Consider the following 22,960-nt stretch of genomic DNA (forward strand, 5'->3'; position numbering starts at 1 on the left):
TGACACCATCATTTATCCTCCAGACTAGGACATTTTTAAGAATGGAAGTGGCCTCTTTGATATTACATCAGGACACCAGACAGAAAATGGGGCTCTCTGCCAGCCAAACCTAGTTTTCCCCGCTACCCAAGTGTGGAGCATTCCTAAGAACTCTTTGATAAACGCAAATGGCATAAAACCAAGAAGCAGTTTCCATTAATTTATATGGAAGCATTTTTTAGCATTCTCAGACCCCAAAAACAACCTCTCTCAGACTTTCCTGACACCTTAGGACGCAACTTGCTAATAAATACACAAAAATACATTGAGATACGGCACAGACGCTCACCAGACCAGGTCAGAGCTCGGGCGGCTGGATGCCGAGACAAGACCCTGCCTCTCAGCGCAGCTGCGGCTGCGTCTATCTCTACGTGTACGACGACTGCTGCAAAACCGACGCTGAACACGATTTTCGCTTTTCGCCTTTTGTCGTAAAAATGAAACTCCCCTTCGGGTTTCTTAACATTACGGAAAACGGGTACTAACACAGGTCCTTCCTAAAAGCGAAGTGGCATAGCGGGAACTTTCGAAAAGCGGAGGATACGTGTAATTGCTCTCCTTTTTGGCTGCCTAATATTCACCACCCCCCAGCACGCACACACACATATATTGTGTGTGTGTGTGTGTGTGTGTGTGTGTGTGTGTGTGTGTGTGTGACAACAGTTCCTAATGTCCTTATGAGGAATTACCTATTTCCAATAGCAAGTGGTTTTATTGGAACTGTCAATGCAGTTGCCAGGGAGTGAGCCCATAACGCCAAGGTAGGCCAGCTGAACTCAGGACTTTGAACTTGATCAGAAATGGAACAAAATATAAAACACCAGAAAAAGCATACCCGCATTCGTTCCATCATCATCTCCTAGTGAGGCCGTTGAAACATTCCTGCTTCCAGACCCTTGGTGCCCTGAATATCTGTCCTTTGATGAGCCTGTTCTCCAGTCCTTCCCATCGATTCTGTGAGTACCTGATGCCATTGCAATAAATTCCTTTTCTGTTGTTAAAAATCCTAATTGATACAATTATCCTTGAGTTTTAGAACACATAATTCTGACTCTGAATTTCACATCTGGCATTCACTAACTCTGTGTCTTTGGCTTTAGTTTTCTCATCTCTCAAATAATATTATACATACCTTATAAGCTAGTTTTAGAAATATATAAGATATTATATGCCAAGCACTTGGCTCAGTACCTGGTTCAGCAGTAAGCCATTGGCTAATATGAATTTCCTTCCAACCTTTCTTTCTCTCAGCTAATGTTACATAGATTTGGTTTTGATATTTCATTTCAATATTTAGAGATGGGGTAATCTCACAGTTTGTGAGATCAAGCCCTGATGCAAGGAGACAGCGTGGAGCCTGATTGGGATGTCTGTCCCTCTCACTCTGCCCCTTCTGCCCTCTCTCTAAATAAATAAATAAATAAGTTTTTAAAAAGTATAAGAAAAAATGTTGATGAAGGGGACAGATATCTAATTTTCCTATCAGTAGGAATAGAGTAGGTTCTGCTGTTGTAACAAACAATGGCTTTTAACAACAAAGGTTTATCTCTTACTCACTCTACATTTCCAGTATGAGTTGGCTGAGTTCCTGCTCCAGTTCATCCTCACTCAGTGTATTAGAGAAAAACAAAGAAATGGAACCAATGGGATATATACATAGAGATTTATTTTATTCTAAGGAATTGGTTCACATGATGGTGGGGCCGGCAAGTCCAACATCTGTAAAGCAGGCCAATAGTCTATTCAGATAAGAGTTGATGCTTGTAATCTTGGGTAGGAATTCCACAGGGGAGCAGGCTGGAAAACTCAAGCAGGGTCTCTATGTTACAATCTAGAAGAGAATCCCTTCCTTTATGAAAAACCTCAGTCTGCTGTTAAGAACCTCAAGTGATTGGTTGAGTTCCACCCACATTATGGAGGATAATCTGCTTTACTCAGAGTCTCTTGATTCAAGTGTTGATCAGATCTTTAAAAAAATACCTTCCCAGCAATATCTAGACTGGTATTTGACCAAACAACTGGGCACCACTGCCTAGCCAGGTTGACATATAAAATTAACCATCATACCCAGTCTAAAAAAAATTATCCAGTCTCTCAAATGTTGCCTGATGCTGTGTCAAAGGGAAAAAGAACATGGCAAATCCTACTAGCTCTTAACATTTTCTACCAGAACTGATATATATCACTTTCACTCCCCTTTTATTGCACGCAGCAAATCACAGGGCCATGCCTAGCTTTCATGGGAAGTACAATCCCACCATGACCCAGAATAGAACCAAAATATTTATGAACAGCCTTAATGAATACCACAGGCTTATAATCTCATCCTCTTGATTTTTACAAAGAATAACATTGTCGGTAGTCCTTTCCTTCCTGACTATGCTGGATGAAGCTTTCTGCTGTCATAGTACACAGAGGTCCCCTAAAGGAAGACAGGACAGGGACAGCCATTATTAATATGAGCATATCTTGTCGGGTGCCTGGGTGGCCCACTCAGTGAATGGGTCCAGAACCCATCCAACTTCAGCTCAGGTCATGATCTCACAATATGTGGGTTTGAGCCCTGCATCAGGCTGTGTGCTGACAGCTCAGAGCCTGTTTCGGATTCTGTGTCTCCCTCTCTCTCTGCCCCTCCCCCACTCGCACTCTGTGTCTCTCTCTCTCTCAAAAATAAACATTAAAATTTTTTTATTTAAATTTAAAGAAAATATATGAGCATGTCTCATTAGACTTCTTACCACAGGGTTATCAGCAGTCAGAAAAGGGTCCAGGAGGTTTTGGATTGTCCACCGTGAAGCAGTAATACCTCTTACTCTATATACCATTCTGGAGTCTTCTAGTGCTTTGAAAATCCTATAAGAAAGAGGGTCATATTTCTTGGCAGAAATGGGACAGATGGGAGAAGCATCTAAGTTATGATTTCTGAAAGGATTTTCAAACATCTTTATCCTGCTCTAGGACTTGTGCCAGATTTCCCTCCTGCGTTCATCTAGAGGAATTTTCATAGACAATTTATATGAAACAAGGATCTGTCTCTTGGTGCACAGTCAGCTCAGAAGTAGCCTCTTTCCCACCTTCTGCTTCCAAAAAGTGGATTGGTTGATTTATTTTATCCTGCTGAGGCAGCCAACCCTAATTAGCATCATTGGTTTCAAATAATCTGTGTTGCTCTTTAAAAAGAAAAAGGTCATCTTGCTACAAAATGTATGCAAATGTTGGGCTAATCGTTTTTTACTTGACCCCCTTGTTGGCAATAGGTGACATTGATAACCCACTGCGAAGGGTAGATAGAGGGGATTCCTCTGCCAGTGATAACATGGCAGTGACACCTCCACGCCATAGGGGTGCAGTAAGGATCGAATGAGCTGATGTTTGTGAACGGCTTAGCACAGTGCCCAGCTGCAGCCACACTCAGTGGACAGCTTAGGTTCTTATGGGCACTTCCGCTGTTTTCCTGCAGGCGGCTGCCTGCTCAGGGTTCAGCCCCTAGAGACAGATAATCCAGAGTTTGATTCCTGACTCAGCTGCTCAGTCGTCATGGGACCTGGGCATGTTACTTAACTCTATGCTTCAGTTTTCTCCTCTCTAAAATAGAAGTGAGCATAGAAAATACCACATAAGATTATTATGTGGATGAAAAATTGATATAAGCAAAGCCCTTAGCATAGGACTGGCCCAGCCTATGTGCATAATACGTGCTATTAGCCACAACTAATAAGGAAATCAGGCCCCCGGGTGGATTGTGGTCCCTCTGCTCAGTTCTTTTCAAAACAGCGTCATCCTTTTAGGGGCAATGGCTTTCAAACTCTGCCCAAGGAGCCTACGCCCCACCCCGAAAGGAGGAAGAGGAAAGAGACCATAGGGTTTCACTCCTCCTACAGGCAGAAAAGTTCTTCTTTTATCTGTTCCAAAAATTGAGATGCGGCACACAATTTCTTCACTGAAAGGGTGCTACTATGGAACAGTATTTGAAGATATGTTCTCCTCTGTCATGCCTCACCTTCTCATGCTTGGGTCAGATCAACAGAAATAATAATTTGTGCTTGATTCTTGTACTCGTCCACTTATTTATTCATTGTTTTCATTCATTCATTTGTGCCCTTTTTTTTTTTTGGCCAGGTCCCCAGAGTTGTAGCCATGAACAAATAACACAGTTCTGGGGCGGGGCACGCAGCCCACTTTACAGCAGGAGAGACAGGTAAGGAAACAGGCTGTGATGCCCAGAGTTACAGGAATCATGATGTAGACAGGTATGTGATATCGAAGGAAAAGAATATCCAAAAGCCTTTGGGGTCAAGAGAAACTTCTGAGGGGAAGAAGCCTAAGGGTGTATGGCAGCAGAAGAGGTGGCACATTTTCTAGCAGAGACAGAAAGGTAAGAAAGAACATGGAAATTCAGGAAATGCAGGCTGACCAGCAGTTGTGAAGGCCAATAGGTAGGACAAAGGAGAAACAAAGTACTTCCAAAACCCAAGGCCAAAGCCCTCCCATCAGGATGGACGCTTCCTGAGGCGCCTGGGTGGCTCAGTCAGTTAAGCGCCCAACTTCAGCTCAGGTCACAATCTTACAGTTCATGGGTTCAAGCCCTGCATCAGGCGCTCTGCTGTCAGTGTGGAGCCTGCTTTGGATCCTCTGTCTCCCTCTTTCTCTGCCCCTCCCCCCCTTGCTCATGCACACATGCTCTCTCTCTCAAAAATAAATAAACATTAAAAAAAAAAAAGGATGGATACTTCCATTGCAGCCGATCAAGTATAAATTCACTTAATGACTTTAGCCAAGGGTCTGGCATCCCAACATGTCCCTTCCAGAGAGCAGGTTCCTGAAAGATTCTTAGTCTCTTTAGCAGAAGGACACTCTTTTGCAGCTTGGGTTTAAAGGCACACTCTGGGAACAGACAAGGACAGGCATCCTGGGAGACCGTCTCCTGAGGAGACATGGCTGCAGCTGACATAGCTTTCTCCTGCCTTTCACTAGAGTCCCCGCTCCCAGCAGGGCCAGGTCCTGAATGAAGTCACTGGGCCACTTCGAAGAGGCCTTTGCAAGACTTTCAAAATTGAGCTGTTCCCAGCACACAGACCAGGGCTGAAAATGCAAAATTTGCTGGATGAATCCAAGCCTCTCCAAGCAGGTGTGACAAGTGTGAATGTTCTCAGATTGTGAATGAGGCCATGACTAATTCTCACTTCATCCACCCAGACTCCCAGCCAAGAGTCGAGAGGTTCCCTTCTTCCTGCTACTCGGTGACAAGCAAATGCAGGCCACCCCTTGGGAAGGAACCTGGGCATGATATCAAGGTGGAGAAGTGTTGTTATCCTAATGATGTTGAGGTAATAATAATTACAATAATAGTAATAACTAACATTCACCAAGCACATACTCTGTGCCAGGTGCTGTAATAAGCACTTAGCATAAATTAAATTAACTCATCACAGGAACTCCATGGAGCCAGTAACACCACTACCCCAATTTTGCAAAAGCAAAACAAAAACAAAAACAAAAAGATGTCCGGAAAGAATAAGCGTAGATGGTGGATGTAGGAGGTAGAATATTACAAAGAGTTTGCAAAGGCTCTAAAACAAAATAAACTATATCCATGCATTACAATGCTAGCATTTTTTTTACCAAAATTGACTGCACAGACCTCAGATTACCCGTCACACAGGGAACTACCCAGAGGCACCTATAACATATCAGGGGAACCTGTATTCAAATGAGCAACTATAAAATGCATGAGAGAAGTTCAAGAACAATGCTTTGGCTTTCAGAGAGAATCTATCCAGCTAGAAGCATTAGGGAAGGTTTTAGGGCAGAGGTGACCTCTGAGATCTTAAAGAATTGGCAAGATGTCATTCCAGGTTAAGGAACAGAGAGAGAAAGCAGAGAGGGGCAAGGATGGAGTATGTCCCAGGAAGAGCAGAAAGTGGATTGTGGGTAGAGACATGGTTCCCGGGGATTCCAAGCACACCCTCAGAGCCACAGTGGTCTCTGAACCCCCTCCCCCTTCATCTCAGCCTTTCGTTTATTTTACACATTGAGCTTCTACACACAATTTCATTTGAAGAAACAGGTCAGCTGATTTCCATTTTCAGACTATAGCACCAAAGGGTAGGGAAAGTATTGAGGAGGAAGGGAATGGTAGGTTGAGGAAAGAACACTAAGGGCTTCAGTATGAACATCAAGCCGACTTTATACATGCCACCCCTCTCCATTCTCCACGCTCAGCAGACTAGTGGAACATGTAATTCTTTCCCACTGTTCCCAGAGACTCAGAGTCCTTCCGTCACCAGCACCCCAGACACCAGGAGTGGCACATCATACAGCTAAGCAAGGGAACGTGGGCTTTTTTCTGTGGACAACAGAGAACCATATAGTTTTGAACCATTGTCCCTAAAGGTTCACTTAAGGTATTGCGATGGGGCCATGAATCTGTGGCCAGGCCCCACCTGTAGGCAGACCTTACCTCAGTGAAACCTGCATAGGTGACTTACTCGGTTCCTTGAGCTCCCCCGCAACAACAATAAGCTCCAGGTCCACAGCAGTGGAATAAGAAGTGAGAGACGGCTTTCACAGTGTCAGAAGACCCACCTGGGTGTGATTTCTTCAATTATTAGCACACAGTGTGAAGTATTCCTCCGTTTATCACATGGGTACCAGGAAATTTGGGGATCCAGGAGCGGAGGGGAGTAAAAGCATCAGCCTCATGGTGCATAGATGGCAGCTGAGAGAGTGGTAAGACCCCTTTGGAGGAGGGGTAGGAACCAGGGTGACATGAGCAGTAAGGAAGGAGAAAGGACTGCATTAAATACAAACTTCACCCACTCCCTTTTGTAGAAAGAACAGGTTCTGGAGATGTAACTTTGCTCTGCTATATATAGCTATGTGACCTTGGGTGAGTCACTTCACCTCTCTGGGCCTCAGCCTTTTCATTTATGCCATGAAGGTAATCATTTCATTTACAGGGAACATTTGTTAGTTATTCTCCTTTCTTCTGTCAAGAGCATTCAGATTTTGCTTTGGATATAGCCTTGAAGGACCTGTACATCAAGATGCCTCAGTATTCCCCCAGTCAAGGAGTGTCCATGTGCTCCAGGCTCAGCCAATCAGACACCCGCAGTCTGGAACAGGGAGCCTAAGCAAAATAACATACTGGAAAGAGTGCAAGACAAGGCAGAACAAAGGCAGAGACCTTTCATCCCTATTGTCTCATCGCAGAGCCGCTCTGGGTCCTGTCATGGTGGGACCCCACCTGCCCCTTTCTAAAAAAGTCCTCTCAATGCCCAGGTGAACCGGAATCACCTGGAACCCTGGCTGATACAGGAAGTGTCAAATGAGGAGAGTGTATGTGGGAAAGTGCTTAGAGAATGTAAAGGAGATAGACAATGCTAGGTGGTGTTTTCTAGAACATTCCATAGTGTCTGGTACCAAACGGTTTCATTACATGATTATTGAACCAAGTTTGTTGAGTGTGCCTCCTGTCCTTGGACACAACCTTCCAGAGGGTGGTTTGTTCTGTTTTGTTTTGTTTTGTTTTGGGGGGCCTTGTGTTCTCCTGGACAGACCTACTCATCATTTTCCCCTTTGCATCATTTGCAGGTCACAGGGCACTGAGTCACCAGAACATCTTTATCACACAATGGTCAAAACCCTCTGTCTCTTCTCTCTCTGCTTTACCTCTTTTATTCCAGACAGTTCCTTGGCAGACTAATATAAAATGAACGGCCATGGGGAAAAAAACACTTTCACCTTCAGTTCACACCAGAAGTCTGTGGGATATTGAAAAGTGATGACCAGATGCCTTTGGGGCTTTGTTATTAATCAGCTATGTGACAAGGCAAGTCATTTGCCCCTCCGGACCTCAGTTCTCTCGTCTGTCAAATAAGAGTTCTAAATGAGGAAAATCTCTAAAGATTCCTCCCAGGCTGAAGGTCTGTGAAATGATTTGGCCCCACCTGGCTTTCATGCCCCTTCATTTCATGTGCCCCATCTTCGGTGCAGAGTCCAGGAACCCCTTCTATGCCTTTACCATCATGGATCTATGCCAGTATTTCTAAAGCTTCTTTAAGTTCTGGAATACTATAGATGTTTCACCGTACATCTTTCCTCAAGGAAAAGATCATATCTTAAAAGAAATAAAACCTCTACAATAAAAAGTAAATCAAACGATTTAGAGATCATAGAAAAGAAATATAGAAAAAAATCAGATTTTATTACAGAAAACATATAACTGAGAATTTTCCCAAATGCTGGTAGCATATTTGCAAGCTGTTCAAAAAAAGAAAAAATGTCCCACAGCACAGAGTTGAGAAATAATAATAAATGAAACTGTCCAACGTTTCACAAATACATCCATCCCTCTAAGACGCCTTGTCAAAATAGATCATTCTATCTGTCTCAACAAGTCAGGCTGCCCTAGTGAGAACCACGTCTCCAGTTCCTGTCGCTGTAGAAAAGGAAGCACTGAGCTTTGAATGGCCTCACGCTGAACCATCAAAGTGGTTGGGGGCCCCTGATTTTAGAGAGGGAGAGAAGGGAGCAGAAGATGAAGCATCCTTTATTTACTAGATCTGCATTTCGGGGCTTCCCGTGTGACACCAGGGCAGCCTCATCACCAGGTGGCCAGCCCTTTAAAACCCCTCTCCTCTACTCCTAGGACAAACCCATATGTCAGCACCGCAGGAACAGCCGGGGTCCCAGGCACTGAGCAGTCCTGGCCCCACCGGAGTGGAATTTGCTCCCAAAGCCCTGACTGTAAAAGCTGCATCAAGCAAGGCAAGAGCAGAACCAGAGCTCTACAGGGATGTGAGCCCTGAGGCTGGCGGAGCCAGTGCTGACCCCTCGTGAGGGCTGTGGGCTGGGTTGCATTATCTCTGGAGGGCAGGAGAGGCTTTTCCTTTGCTTTTGGGTCCCCCTAGTGGAACACTGGCCGGGTCTCCTGAAAGGAGGTGTGTGGGGAGATGGAACCGCCTGGGAAAGTGAAAACCAGCCGCCATAAACTTACGGCTGCCTTTCCCACCACCCTCTGGGGTGTGAAGCCAGCCAAGCAACCAATCAACACATAATTTACTCCTGCTGTTTACCCAGCAGTGCAGGGTGAGTTAAGTGCAGGAAGAACGGGGCATCATCCCTTTCTCTCGAGGTACTCATAATGTGGGGGAAAGAGACAACGAAACAATAACCAGCAAGACAATGACCAGCAAACACTATTACACCATAACCCATAATGGCAGACATGTACAGAAGGTCACGTTATAATAGGCGACTCAAAATCAGACTGCCTGAGCTCCTATGCTGGCTCCTTCACTTAGCACAGTGATCTTGAGCTTGTTTACTCAACAAATACATACTGGGCACCTAATCTATACCTACTACTGATCTGGGCACTAGGGATACAGACAAAAAAAATTATCCCCCCCAAAAAAATCCCTGCCCTATGGACCTTACATTCTTCATCTGTGAAAGAAAGAACATACAAAGCTCCTATCCCATAATAGTGTGAGGTTAAATAAAATAACCTTAGCACTTATGCCTGGCACATGATAAAAGCTCAGTAGCGCTTGCTCTTGTTATCATCCTGTTGATAGACCCTGGAGTCTTTATTTTGCTTCAGGGTCCTTCCAAAGTTGTAAGTCAAGGGGGAAGCCACCCTGGGCTGGAGTTGAAGCAGCTCAACTTCTTAGGAGTCATGAACCCTAAATGTCTAGAGGTCTCAATTTCCTTATAAGTAAAATACAAGTGGTCAGAGGAGATGCTCAGCAGCCTGAGCAACACTTCTCTAGGAGTGGTAACCTGGTGAGTCAAGCTCTCAGACTTTTCTGGGCCACACTTAGTAGATGAGGAGTTCCCTGTGTGAGAATACATTGTGCATCTATCTGTCTGTCCAGCTCACTTAATCCCAAAGTCCCCCCCCAACCCCCGTCTGTCCTGGTTATGAGTCACAGTTATATTGTTCCTCTCCTCACATAAGCATGCTGACCATGGTTCCTGACCCCATGAGAGTGGACATAGTGAAGTAAAATCCCAACATATAGATTTGAACTTGTTCTGAGGTGGGAAACCCCACAGCCTAAGCCTAATGTGTGAGCTCTAACAGAGCTTTGCAGGAGTCACTGTCCCAAGTCATAACAAGGTCGTATCATTTAGATATTTCTCTCCTTCAGAACATCACTGGGAAGAGGATTAATTGAATTGGCAAGATCTAGCATTTCTGGGTCCAGTACTCAAATATCATTACACATATTTAAACCCCATATCTAACCTTAAGAAAGGAATTGGTCTCTCTCTGATATCTTGAGTCCCTTTGAGGCTTTATACTCTAAGAGCCAATGTTAAGAGGTCAGGCCTATAAGCAAGAGAAAACAGAAGAAAAGGATAGAGAGCATAATTGTTTTTCAGGGTAGGTTGAACATTAGAAACTGGAATAAATGTGGATAGCTTTCTGTATATACTTAGTAAAAATTAAAATATGGGTCACAGAGAGGCATCTGGCTGGCTCAGTGAAGCGGATGACTCTTGATCTTGGGAACATGAGTTCCAGCCCCACATTGGGTGTGGAACTCTCTTTTAAAAAAATGTGAAACAAAGAGTAAAATGTGACCGTTTTAATCAGAAATTGCCATTGAAATCAGAAATCTAAACTCAAGGGGCACCTGGGTGGTTCAGTCTGTTAAGCATCTGACTCTTGATCTTGGCTCAGGTCATGATCTCACAGTTCATGAGACTGAGCTCTGTGTCAAGCTTTGCACTGACAGTAAGAAGCCTACTTGGAATGCTCTCTCCTTCTCTCTCTGGCCCTTCCCCACTCACTCATGCTCTTTCTCTCTCAAAAATAAATAAGGAAGGAAGGGAGGAAGGGAGGAAGGGAGGAAGGGAGGAAGGAAGGAAGGAAGGAAGGAAGGAAGGAAGGAAGGAAGGAAGGAAAGGAAAGGGAAGGAAGGAAGGAAGGAAGGAAGGAAGGAAGGAAGGAAGGAAGGAATCTAAAGTCAAGACCTAATTCTGCTTCTGTGGTAGAAAATAGAGCTACTCACCTATGTTTCCTTTCTCCTTCCCAGAACATTGGGGAGATCGCCCTTGCCTTCTCCCTTGAAGTTAGACGAGGCCATGTGACTTCTTTGACCAATTAAATGTGGGTGGAACAAAATGATTCATTACCTGATGAAAGCCTTGAAGAACTAGTGCATGATTCTGTATGTTTTCTTTTCTCTTCTGCAGCAACTGCAAAAGCAATATTGATGTATTTGATAAAGGCTGAAATTCCGAGCCATCACATGGAGAAGAGCTTCTTCAGCAGGTTTCCCAGACCTACAGTGGATTTTACAGAAGTAAGAAATACATTTTTATGTTGTTAAGCTACTGAGATTTTTAGGATTATTTGTTACTAAGCATAACTTAACCTATTCTGACTGATACAGGCTCTTACCATAACCATATGATTTCAAGTGAATTACTTACCTTCTCTAAGGTGTCCTAATTCATAAATAGGGTAATAATAGTTCTTAGCATTCTTATGAGAATCAAGTGTTAAATGTATCTTCCATGACTTACTAAACTATCAAACATTATGCAAATTAAATAAATTAATTTAACTGAACACCTCCTGTTTTCCAGATACCATTCTAGACAGAGATAAGTAAGTGAGATCTCTACTCTATAGGAATTCACAATCTTTGTGTAAATCACTCTGCTTATTCTCCGAGTATCAAAGGCAGAAATACAGTCTTGGAAAGCTCATGGTCTTAGAATAAAAAAAGACAAGAGGAATCCCTCTCTCCCACCAAAGAATCAAAGGAATAGAAGTGAATGGTATCATTCTGTCTGGTTTATTCAGACCTGCAAAAGGATACACAAATAGCGTAGCAGTTGCCTGCAAAATGTGCAACAGGTCCATTTAAATTTATCCTTGAACTCCATTCTCTATTTTTACCTTAATCTCATTGATTCTTTTTGTCAATATATGTCTCTAACCTGGACCTCTTTGGCAAGATTCGGGCAGATGATCCTAACTACCAGTTTGACATTACCACCTGGATGTTTAAGAGCATCTCTAGCTCAGCAAATCTAACACCAAGTTCAGCATTTAGCCCTGAGATTCTAGCTCCTCTTCCTCCTCTGTTCCCTTACATCCAGTCTCTGAAATTGGAAAACTCATTTTCATCTTTAATTTCTTGTTTTCCATAACCCGAGTCCAAATAATTTTCCAAGTCCCAAAAACATCACCTCCAAAATCTTTTGCTGAGGGTGACTGCCTTTCTCTGCCTATCAACAGACACATCTCCATACAAAAAAGAGTCTCACTTTAGTGCACTCTACATTCTTCTGCTAAGTACAGCCCTGATCTTCTGTTATAAAATCTTTAATAATTTTTTTAAACATTTTTTTTCAACGTTTATTTATTTTTCGGACAGAGAGAGACAGGGCATGAACGGGGGAGGGGCAGAGAGAGAGGGAGACACAGAATCGGAAACAGGCTCCAGGCTCCGAGCCATCAGCCCAGAGCCTGACGCGGGGCTCGAACTCCCGGACCGCGAGACCGTGACCTGGCTGAAGTCGGACGCTTAACCGACTGCGCCACCCAGGCGCCCCAGTAATTTTAAATTTCTTACTAAATTAATTCAAACAGCCTGTCAAACTCAAATCCCTCTACAATCCATTCCTGACAATGTTTCAACAAATATTTATCAATTGCCTTGTGTGCCAGACCCACCCACTGTCTAAGCTCCAAGGATACAGAGCAAGACCAGTCCCTGTCTTTAAAGAGCCTGTAGTCCTGTTTCCGATTCTGTGTCTCCCTCTCTCTCTGCCCCTCCCCCGTTCATGCTCTGTCTCTCTCTGTCCCAAAAATAAATAAAACGTTGAAAAAAATAAAATAAAAAATAAAGAGCCTGTAGTGTCCATGGCAATACAGCTCTCCAATCTCCTTTGGGAGAACGAGAACCTACTGCAAGGAACATAGTTTCCCTCCATGGATACTGTGAAACCCAAGAGTACTCCCAGCCAGTGGCCAAGCATGACTGGGGTACCAGAGCCAGCCCATTCCTACGCAGTGTGGGGTTCTTCTAATGAGCAACTGTGGCTCAGCATCCCTCCATTGGCCTGGCCAAAATTCTCTCAGAACCATCCTATGGTCTTTGGCTTTTTCTATCCATCCTTCCCTCCCTCTCTCCTTTCAATTTGCAATGGTGGGTACTGTGTGAGAAAGGCAGGCACAAACTGATATAGAGGAGAAGAACCTCAAACTGAGTCCAGGGAATGGGGACTACAGGGACACTAGGACATGACACCAGACTGAACCATGAAGGATGTAAAGTTGATTTCATTTGCCTCTACTTTGTTAATAGCACCCTACACTCAAATATAGCATATAAATGAAGAGGCTGAACTTTTGTTCCATATACCCACAAATCTCCTCTACCATTGTTGACATTTTGAGGGAGCAATAAATAGCTCCGTGTTTCCACATTTGAATTCTAAATTGGAAAATAAGAGTTCTAGCTGAGAGTTCAGAATACTCCCTCTATAACTAAAAAGATGGGAAAATGAAGCTTCCTGTGAGAGCCAAATGGATCTGCTGGCTGTACTCTCTTCCTTTGGGATCTCCTGAGACCAGTGGTAGACACCACCAGTGGTAGACAGTTTAGGTTTCTCTTCCAGAAGTTTCTGAAATGGGTTAGAAAAAAACGTGAGTGAACCGAGTGAACCAAGTGGACGTATCCATCCTAATGCAGCAGCTGGGGTGTGGTTAGGACAAACCTTCCCCCAGAAAAATTAAGAGGAATACCTGTTGCCTGAGGGAAGCTCATTCCCAAGGGGAAGAAAGGTAAATATGACCCAGACATGCCCAGTTCATTCTCCCCACAGCTCCCAGTCAGACAAATCACCCTGCCTCCCCTGCAGCAGAGAGAGAGCAGAAATCCAATTAAAGTTCTTTTAACACAGAAGGAAACATCAGAAGTGGGGAAGAAATGTTCTCCCCTTTCTTTAGCTTTTTGCTCTCAACTCAGCCTGCTTCATTGTTTAGGAAAAAAAAATTATGTTTTATTTATTTTTGAGAGCAAGAGAGACAGAGCATGAGCGGGGGAGGGGCAGAGAGAGAGAGGGAGACACAGAATCTGAAACAGGCTCCAGGCTCTGACCTGTCAGCACAGAGCTCCATGTCGGGCTCCAACTCACAGACCGTGAGATCATGACCTAAGCTGAAGTCGGATGCTTAACCAACTGGGCCACCCAAGTGCCCCCAGCCTGCTTCATTGTTAAGTCAATAGTCAACTACAGTGTAGCAGTGGCCCTCAGGAGGAGATCACCATAACAGGAGACTGCACCTTCAGTACCAAATGGCACTCCTGGGGACCACAGATGAGTGGTTTACACATTGCTTCCAGAAGGCTCTGAAATGTATCAGAACAGAACCAAATTCAATCAACGCCAGACCCAAGGCTAAAAATTCCCTCTCTGTTCCATTTTCCAAATCACAATATGTGCAGTCATGCTGTCCAACACAGCATATCCAAGATTCAACAATGAGATTAAATGACACCCTTATAATGCACCAATAATGAACTACATGAAGACACTCACATAATGAATGATTATAACCCAGAGATATCCCATTATCAAATTCTTAGAAGAAATACACATTCAAAAATCAAATCCTCCTAAAAAAGATCAAGTCCTCCTGAAAGTTAACTCTAAAAATGTTCAAATCCAAAGGAATTAATATCCAAAACCAAATTATTTTGTTCTTGGGTGTTAAAAGCCTTGTCTCCTTGATTTCTATTATACTGGGCATGTATATTTCTAGCACCTGACATGCGTCTGTCACCAAGACATCAATAACATTTTGTTTCATAAATTTATGAAATGAATAGGTACTCACTGCTATAGAACCAACCTAGCTAACTTCCACAGCAAGGTAAGAGCAACCAACAGAATGGTAACCGAATGGCATTTCTGTTTATCCTTCTCTCATTAAATTTAATTATTTTAGGAACTGCTTCTTTGATTATAATCACTAGCAAATGAAGCCAGGCTGCTTAGCATAGCTCCTGGCATATATTAGATATGCAGTGTTATTTGGATTGGATTCTAATTTCACAAATCTTATATTAGGTAGAAGCAATAAGCATGATCAAAACCTTTCACCATTTAGAAAAGCTAAAGCTACTTGCTTTTCATTTTTGCAGCTCCAGGGGGTGGGGGGGGGGACTGATTTTTTACATCAATAACCAAGAAAATAAAGTCAGAGGCTTTTGCTTCTGCCTGATCCTTTCCTCGGGCCACCTCTTCCGCTTTCACTCTTCCCTGTCTCCCTTGCCCTCTGAGCAGCTTGCTCCTCGCTGGCCTCATCCCTCTGCCCTGGCTCCTGCCAGAGAAGGAGCAGATGCTCATCTTGGCCAGTCATGCTTGACCACAGCAGGCATCCTGCTCCTCTCTCCACCCCCTGCAGCCTGTGCATACCCAGCCATGACATCAGGGAGCTCTGGGAGCTAGAACAAACCCTTCCCGAGTCAGTCAGATGTAGGCAGATCTCCAGAGAGTCAGTCCCAACACTCCGGCACCTTCTGGTCTTCTCCACCCAGGAATCCCCACTCACATGCTACACTGGCCTCTCCAGTGTCCTCAGACCTCTGACTGCACATTTTCTCTTCCCTCCTTGCTGTGGGTAACCCCCACTACCTCTGCAATATCTCATGAAGGCCTCTGTCCCTCCATCTCTCTGGCTGGGCTGTTTCCTTGGAGAGGACAGTATAAACTGAGAGCAATAAGCAAGGGAAGCATCTCTTCTGAGCAAGAGGCATGAGCTCCCTCTGTCTCAGGAGCTCCACACTCCCGCCTGTGCTCCAGCCACCTCTTCTCCCAAAGCACATCCTTCCCTCCTCTTCCTGGCAAGCTTCCTTCATCCTTTGCCCAGGCTTTCCATCCTCTCCTCTAATCCCAGTACCATTTCTACCTCTCCAAATGCCTACCATTGACCAAGTAACCCCTCCCCTGTAATCCCACAACAGTTTGCATTTGTGTATTGATCAGGTTCCTGGAAACAGATTTTGAGATGGAAATTGACATGCAGGAAGTTTTTTGGGGTATGCTCCCAGCATCGACACCTAAAGGAGTCAGGACTGGGCAGAGGAAGAAGCTGACCTGGCCATTCAGATCTGTCCCAGTTTGAAACGTGGGGACCAAGCCTTTGTAGCTTGTATTGCCCAGTCATGGGCTGCCCTTGGAGACAGAATATTATCTTGAGTGAAGCTGCTTTCTTCCACAGAAGGCAATTTTTGGAGAGAGTCTCAGCTGAGAGCCACCAGCAGCCAGCACTCCCAGGAGGGAGGAAAGAGTGGCCCGGTCCTGGAGGCAGATCTCCGTAACACACACTGCTTCCACTGCGCACTTACCACGTTAACATGCAGCATCTTCACCCTTTCTTTCATTCCACAAATATTTACCACGCATGCAGGGCCTTGGAGATGCACCAGTAGGAGCTCTTTCTAGACTGACAGTCCACCAAGAGCGAGAACCATCTTTTTTCTCTCTGTCTCTATGGGGCCTGTGCCTGATACATAATGATCACACAATAAATGGTTCCTGCTAAGCGAATAACAATGGGATTGAAGAGGGCTGGGTAACTGAGACTTCTTTCCCCACCAAGGTTCCAAATGATTTGAGAGCTGGATGAGATCAGACCTAGGGAGGCTGAAATACCACCTTTATTACTAACAACAGGAACTACTGGAGAATGTGGGAATATATAAGAAATAGGAAATAGGTAATAGGAAAACTCAGAGGTAGGCAGACTTTTCCACCCAGTCCTGGACAGTATTAGAAGACTACAGGCCTGCCCCCAGGGACATGGAGGGACAGAGAAGGGCGATCTTCAGTGAGAACCAAAGAAATAGGCCGAACTGAGAACAACACCGAGTTGGTTCTCCCGGGATTTATGATCAGAAATAAGTGCCCTCCTTGCAAACTGAAGGACAGGGAAAATCCAGAGTATGAGCCTAGTGATACCACCTCCATAGTTAAGCAGGCACCAAGATTAGGGAAGCTTTTACTCCTAATGTATAGGTATTGAGTGGACTAAATTCTGAAAACTTTCTAGTCCCTGATTCCAGTTATTATGAAAGCCAGGTTCATCCATGACCCTCCCATTTTCGTGAGCCGATAAACTCTTTTGCTGGTAAGCAAACACTAGCAGGATTCACCTGCACACTTGAGTTCCCATGAAGATAAGAACTTTTTAAAAATGTAAACATGGAAATAGAAAATCACATGGTTAATTAGTTTAGGCTTAAATGCATGGGTAGTGAATTTGCAGTCAATGATTGACCCAGCCAAAGTGGTTACTTTAGCAAGAAACACTCCTCCAAGTGCCTGTACTGGGTACTGGGTACTGGGAACAGTTTCTCTGAGACCCATGTGAATCTCTGGTGTGAGGCATATGGCCAAATGCCAGGGAGGGCCACCTTCGCGGCAATGATCGTATAATACTCTTGACAGTATTACAGGATTGAGAATTGGCAATACTCAAATCAGAGTTAAACAGAGTGAATTCAGTGTGTGTGTCAGGAAAAACAAAATCAGATTTCTCCCCAGCACTGTACCGGCAACCAAAGGAGCGTCACTCGGTCCCAGAAGAATGAGAAAATGAAGTTTGTACAAGGCCTGGGGCAGAGCAGGAAAGCAACATGGTTTCTAAGCACAGTTCCAAGCCTGAGGAGAATCTCGATTTATGGACTCATGACAATGGCTTCTCTGCTTACAATTAAGGTTGGCAAAAGTTAATGTTGGCTTGGTTCAATGTTTGGGGAAAGCAGGTAGTTTCACAGATTGTTCGCTTCAATGGCAAGCTAGAGCTTTCATTTCCCAGAGATTTGGTAGCATTCGCATTCCGGCACTTTCAATTCTAGCCGGAAGAGGAACTTCTGGGATTTACATTGCTCCCTGGCTCAAATTAAATCAATCCAGGCCTATGACACCTACTAGTTAGAAAGCTCCCTGTGGCACACAGCTTTCTAGAGAATTACACACAGAGGGGAAGGCTACACCCTTGTACCTTCAGGCAGTGTGCTGAGAGAATTAATATGACTACATATTAATAAAGTACAAATTAAAGTGAGTCACATATTTCTGTCCTTATGGTGAAAGACCATACCACACGCAATCTTCTCTCGGCATACTTGTCCCCTTCTGGAACCTGGTTCTAACCATGATCATGTCTTGAATTAGTTCCAAAACCTTTGGGCAAATTGCTCAGCCTCTCCGGATTTCTCATTTCTACCATTTATAGAATCTCTCTGACAATGATAGCTCAAGTCTTTCTATTCTAATATATTTTTTAAAAGACATGAGATAGGGTTGTCTCTCACTGAGTATAACTACCAGTTAAATGAAATAATGAATAGGTGAAAGGAAGAATGATTGGAGGAACAAATACCTTACTGAATGGAAGCTCAGTAACTTGAGAAGAATATCTCTGACCACATAGCCATTTTCCTTCAGGTTTCTGTAAGAGAATTAAGGCTTAATGTCCTAAGGCATCCACTGTAGCAGTGAATTAATTTCTCTATATTAACTTCTCCATCTATAATGGTGCTAACTATGTACCAACTTTGGGAGAATTGAGAAATAGTCATTCACATCATTGTCCACATTCTGTAGTCCAGTTGAGAAAGGCTTTATGATTGTTGAATAGCCAACAAATTTCTCAAGGAACCAGAATTTGCTGATAAGCCCAGGAACATGCTGAAATCCCCCATCACCAACTCCTACACGTGCTATAAGACCTGCAGACTGGTCCTCCCACCAGCTCCATGGTACGTAGCATGGTACGTAGAGAAGAATGTGGGCTCAGGGCACAGAAAGTCTGGGATTTCCCATCTTTGTCCTCCCCTGCCCAAGATGTGCAACCCCCTCAAATCACTTTGTCTCTTAGAGCTCTAATATCCTCCATTGCCCTAGTTTTAATATCCCCCCATTGTCCTCCAAACAGAAACCCCAAACAAGGATTTTGGTGCAAGTAATTTATTTGAGAGCGAATCCAAGGAAGCATGGCATAGCATGAGTTTCTCAATTTTGGCACTATTGACATTTGGGGCCACATCATTCTTTATGGTGGGGGACAGTCTTAATTGAGCCCTATCGAATGTTTAGCAGCATCCCTGGTCTCTACCCACAAGATGCTGGTAGCAAACACCCCTCTAGTTGTAATAACCACAAAGTCTCCAGACAATGCTAAACGTCTCCTACGAGACAAAATCACCCTCAGTGAGAACCACGGGTATGGTGGTTAATACGGCATATGGCCCAGATCACCCCTTCAGGACCCATTACCCCAGCAGCTGGGAATGTCGGATGCTGACTGCTGACAAAGGCACCCCCCTCTAGAGATTGTCCTTGGTCAAAAGACCTGCCTCACCCTTCCCCCTTATACCCACTCCCCAGGGCCAGCCTATATCCTATGACTGGTCAATGCAAGGGCGCAAAGGCCTGACTCCCTTTCTCCAAGGCAGGACAATCATAAAATGCCACCCCAGCTCTGGAGCTTGCTATATGATCAGGAGGTACTCTAGTACAACTACATCATAGCTGATGCTCTCCCTGTGCCCAGTTCTGCTCCCTAGCTTTTCTACAGGTGCTATTCCCAAATGCATTTTCCAATAAAACTTCTGCATGCATATCTCCACATCAGGGTCTATTTCTGGGGAACATGAACGAAAACTTATTGTCAGGAGGTGTCCTAGGAAGTTGATTCTAAAATGAAATTTGGGGAGCTGGACCCCCTTCTAGCTAGCTGACAAAAAGTACCCCATCAGCAGTCATCAGTGGAGAGTACTGGGAGCCCCAGCATGTTGGAATTGCAGTTGTTAAACATGTAATTGCTCCAAACTGGATGGGATCCCTCCAGAAGGGAATGTGCTGGCTGGTGAATATATAAAGCATTCAGCCTGCACAGGGCCAGAAAAGTAGTCATTCTAAGGACAGTGGATTCAGATGGCTGCTGCTCCTTGCTAAAAATGCATTAGGGAGAGACAAGGAAAGGCTGAGGTGATTCATCATCATGAAAAGGTAAGGAGTGAGGGTCATAGTGCCTGCCTGGCATCAAGTAAAAGGAATCTCATCTCCTGCCCTCTTTCTGCAGAGGGCAGAAAAAAACTGAGCATCAGGCCCAGGACTTAATTATAAGGTTGGAATCCCAACCGCAGCAAGGCTGCTGCGTCCAGGTTTGTGCTCTGACTGGGAAGGAATGGGACCTTACACTTGGGTGGTGACAGTTGGACCAGTGCACCCAGAAACCCCGAACCATCATATCCTCCTGAAGCCTCTGGGCCTGAAGAAGTAGCCCATCCCTCATTACACACCCCCAGCCCTTGCTACAAGGCAGCTTGAATACAGAGGCCTTCACTTGCAAGACAACACATGCCTTCCCCGATCTCACCCCACCTCCTCTGCTGGCCACCAGAACAGTAAGTGGCATCCAGCCACCATACTGTCAGCCCAGGGAAGGGCTGAGCCTGCTACAAGAGGTGCACACACCAAAGAAGATGCCGGAAGTAGCCAAAACGCACCAACACAGCCAGGAAGGTAGGCAGAGGATTGGAACACTGAATATGTCCAAAGGGGACGGGGTACAGAGCTGGATAAGGAAGAATTTATTGACATGGCGAGATGGCTTAACACCCTGACAAGAGCGGTAGGGGATGGCACAGAGGTGCATCTTGGATGGCTCTCGTAAACTTGGGGAAAGTGAGGTAGTGCGGCAGAAATGCCAGAACTCCCGCAGCAGCGAGCAGAGGAAGGCATAAAAGGCTCAGAGAATCAGGCATGTGGGGGGGGGGGGCAGTTCTACTGCTTACGGTGGCACACCCTAAGGTGACCCCAGTGAGGCACACCCTTATATAATCCCCTCCCCTAAGTACAAGCAGAAACTGCAACTTGCTTCTAGCCAACAGTGTATGGCTGGCAGAGGTGATGGGACAGTCACTCCAGTGATTCTGTTAACATATTACAGATTCTGATCATATAACATCGTCTCAGCGTCTCGAAGGGAGAGGTGCCGCTGCTGGCTTGACAAAGGGAGCTGCCCAGGCAGCAAGGAAGTGCAGACCTCCAGGAATTGGAAGCAGGCCCAGTGACCGCCAGCGAGAAAATAGGGACCTCGGTCCCACAGCTGCCAAGACTTGAATTCTGCCCACTACCAAATGTCCTAGAAGAGGCCGACAGCTTGCCTGCAGCCTTGTGGAACCTGGAACCAAGGACCCAGTGAAGCCATATTCGGACTCCTGCCCCTCAGAAACTCTGAGATAATAAATGTAGGTTGTCCTAAGCTATTCAGTTTGTGGTGTTGTTATGCAGCAATAGCTTACTAATACACTCAAGGCTGGGAAGCTCACAGCCAGTGATGTCCCATAGGAGGACCCAGAAGACACCTCATTTACCAAAGCAATAAGAAGTATGTGGGGCAGGGCACCAGCATTGCCGGGAAGCTCGATAGTGATTATCCTCTATGGGTCATGACTGACGCTGCGACAGACCCCTTAACTGCCAAAAAATAAATAAAATAAATTTGACTGAGTCTTGAAAAACGGAGGCCATGTGGCAATGTTGAAGCATTAAAAGCAAAGCAGTCACAATTATCGTAATGAGTGGCAAAGTTGAAATGTCACCCTCTAAATATTCCCCTCTGCTGGCTTTTTTTTTCATTCATGTAGGTAAAGAGGAAGGAAGGGAAAGATTTCTAAATCAAATAGCAAAAGGATATCACAGCCCATAAAAGGTAAAATTTACCAGTTAATATGTGCACACAGAAAATGTTATGGAGGCATCCTCCTCACAAATATTAAAGAGGCAGTTAACAAATGATATCTGCAAGGCAACAATTCTTCTAACTCACCCAACATAAATAGCACTTGCCCTTGCGACTGAGCAATCAGCTCTTTGCAAGACTGTATCATAGCAACGTTCAGCCAGAGAACTTCCAAGAGTATTGAAGCATCCTTCTGGTGGCTACAGTTGTCCTAGGAGCCAGATGGAACAGAAAGAAAATTCTCAGCCAAGCGGTCAGAGTACTAGATCTCAGAGGCTTGAAGCTACCACTAGCTTGATGCATGACCTTGACCAATCTCTTGATTTCTCAGAGCCTTGATTCCCTCACCTATAAACTGAGCACTTGAACTAAATTCATTCATTTATTTATTCTTTCATTCAACAAATATTTGCTAAGCATCTGCTAGACCAGTTTCAGAGCCACTGTGCAGGAGAGGAAGGGGGAATTAGACAATCTCCAAGGTCTTTTTCAAATCTAACCGGGAATTTGAAATGGCACATCTATAGAGATAAGGACACATTTCCCCAAATCAGTATCTCGCACATGCCATCCACATGCCATCTCATAGCCAAACCCTTGATCCTATTGTTAATGGCCCTTTTGCACACTGTCTTTCTTGGTAAAAGAGAACACAGTTCAGAGTCCTCCCCTTGCCCACTGAGAAGAGGTCACAGGGGAAAGGAGCAAGGAGGGAGTCATGTTTGACAGAGTTCACTGAGTCAGCTAGACGACTCCTGTCCCTCCCCAGTCTGGGCTCCTCACCTTCCTCTCTTCTCCAGAGAGGCGAACCCCCTCTGCCACTCTGCTGGCCATGAAGCTGATTAGCATTTTGCACTCCAGCAAAATGAGCTTTGGAATCTCACTTGTCCTCTCAGCAAAATATCAGATGGAAGTGGAGCAGATTTTAATGCAAAGGACGATTACATAATTTGCCTAAGTCCCAGCACAGAAATGCCACATGACTATTTGCTTCTTCTCTTTTGTCCTTTTCCCTAGCAAGCCCCAGAAAGTAATTCCACAGCCTAGAACCAAGCCCATGCATAACCTTTGGGCAGCTGAGGATGCTTTCTTCACATGCTGGGAGATTGCAACATAGCTCCAAAACAAAAT

The 22,960-nt window shown here is 44.7% G+C and overlaps 2 long non-coding RNA genes across 3 annotated transcripts in view; one reads left to right on the forward strand and one right to left on the reverse strand.

The window, feature by feature from the left end:
• Nucleotides 1-418, reverse strand: part of LOC109496189 — a 119,845-nt gene extending 119,427 nt beyond the window's left edge. For both annotated transcript variants that reach the window (XR_006592447.1, XR_006592446.1), the window contains exon 1: nucleotides 329-418. This is a non-coding gene — a long non-coding RNA (uncharacterized LOC109496189). The remainder of the gene's footprint in view (nucleotides 1-328) is intronic.
• On the forward strand, nucleotides 418-21,349 carry LOC123383091. The gene is made up of 6 exons (XR_006592445.1): nucleotides 418-995; nucleotides 4,159-4,237; nucleotides 5,236-5,366; nucleotides 11,248-11,357; nucleotides 17,620-17,793; nucleotides 21,035-21,349. It is a non-coding gene; the product is annotated as an uncharacterized LOC123383091 (long non-coding RNA).
• Nucleotides 21,350-22,960: the final 1,611 nt, after the last annotated feature.

This window comes from Felis catus, chromosome F2, assembly GCF_018350175.1.
Source record: "Felis catus isolate Fca126 chromosome F2, F.catus_Fca126_mat1.0, whole genome shotgun sequence".
Taxonomy (NCBI): Eukaryota; Metazoa; Chordata; class Mammalia; order Carnivora; family Felidae; genus Felis; species Felis catus.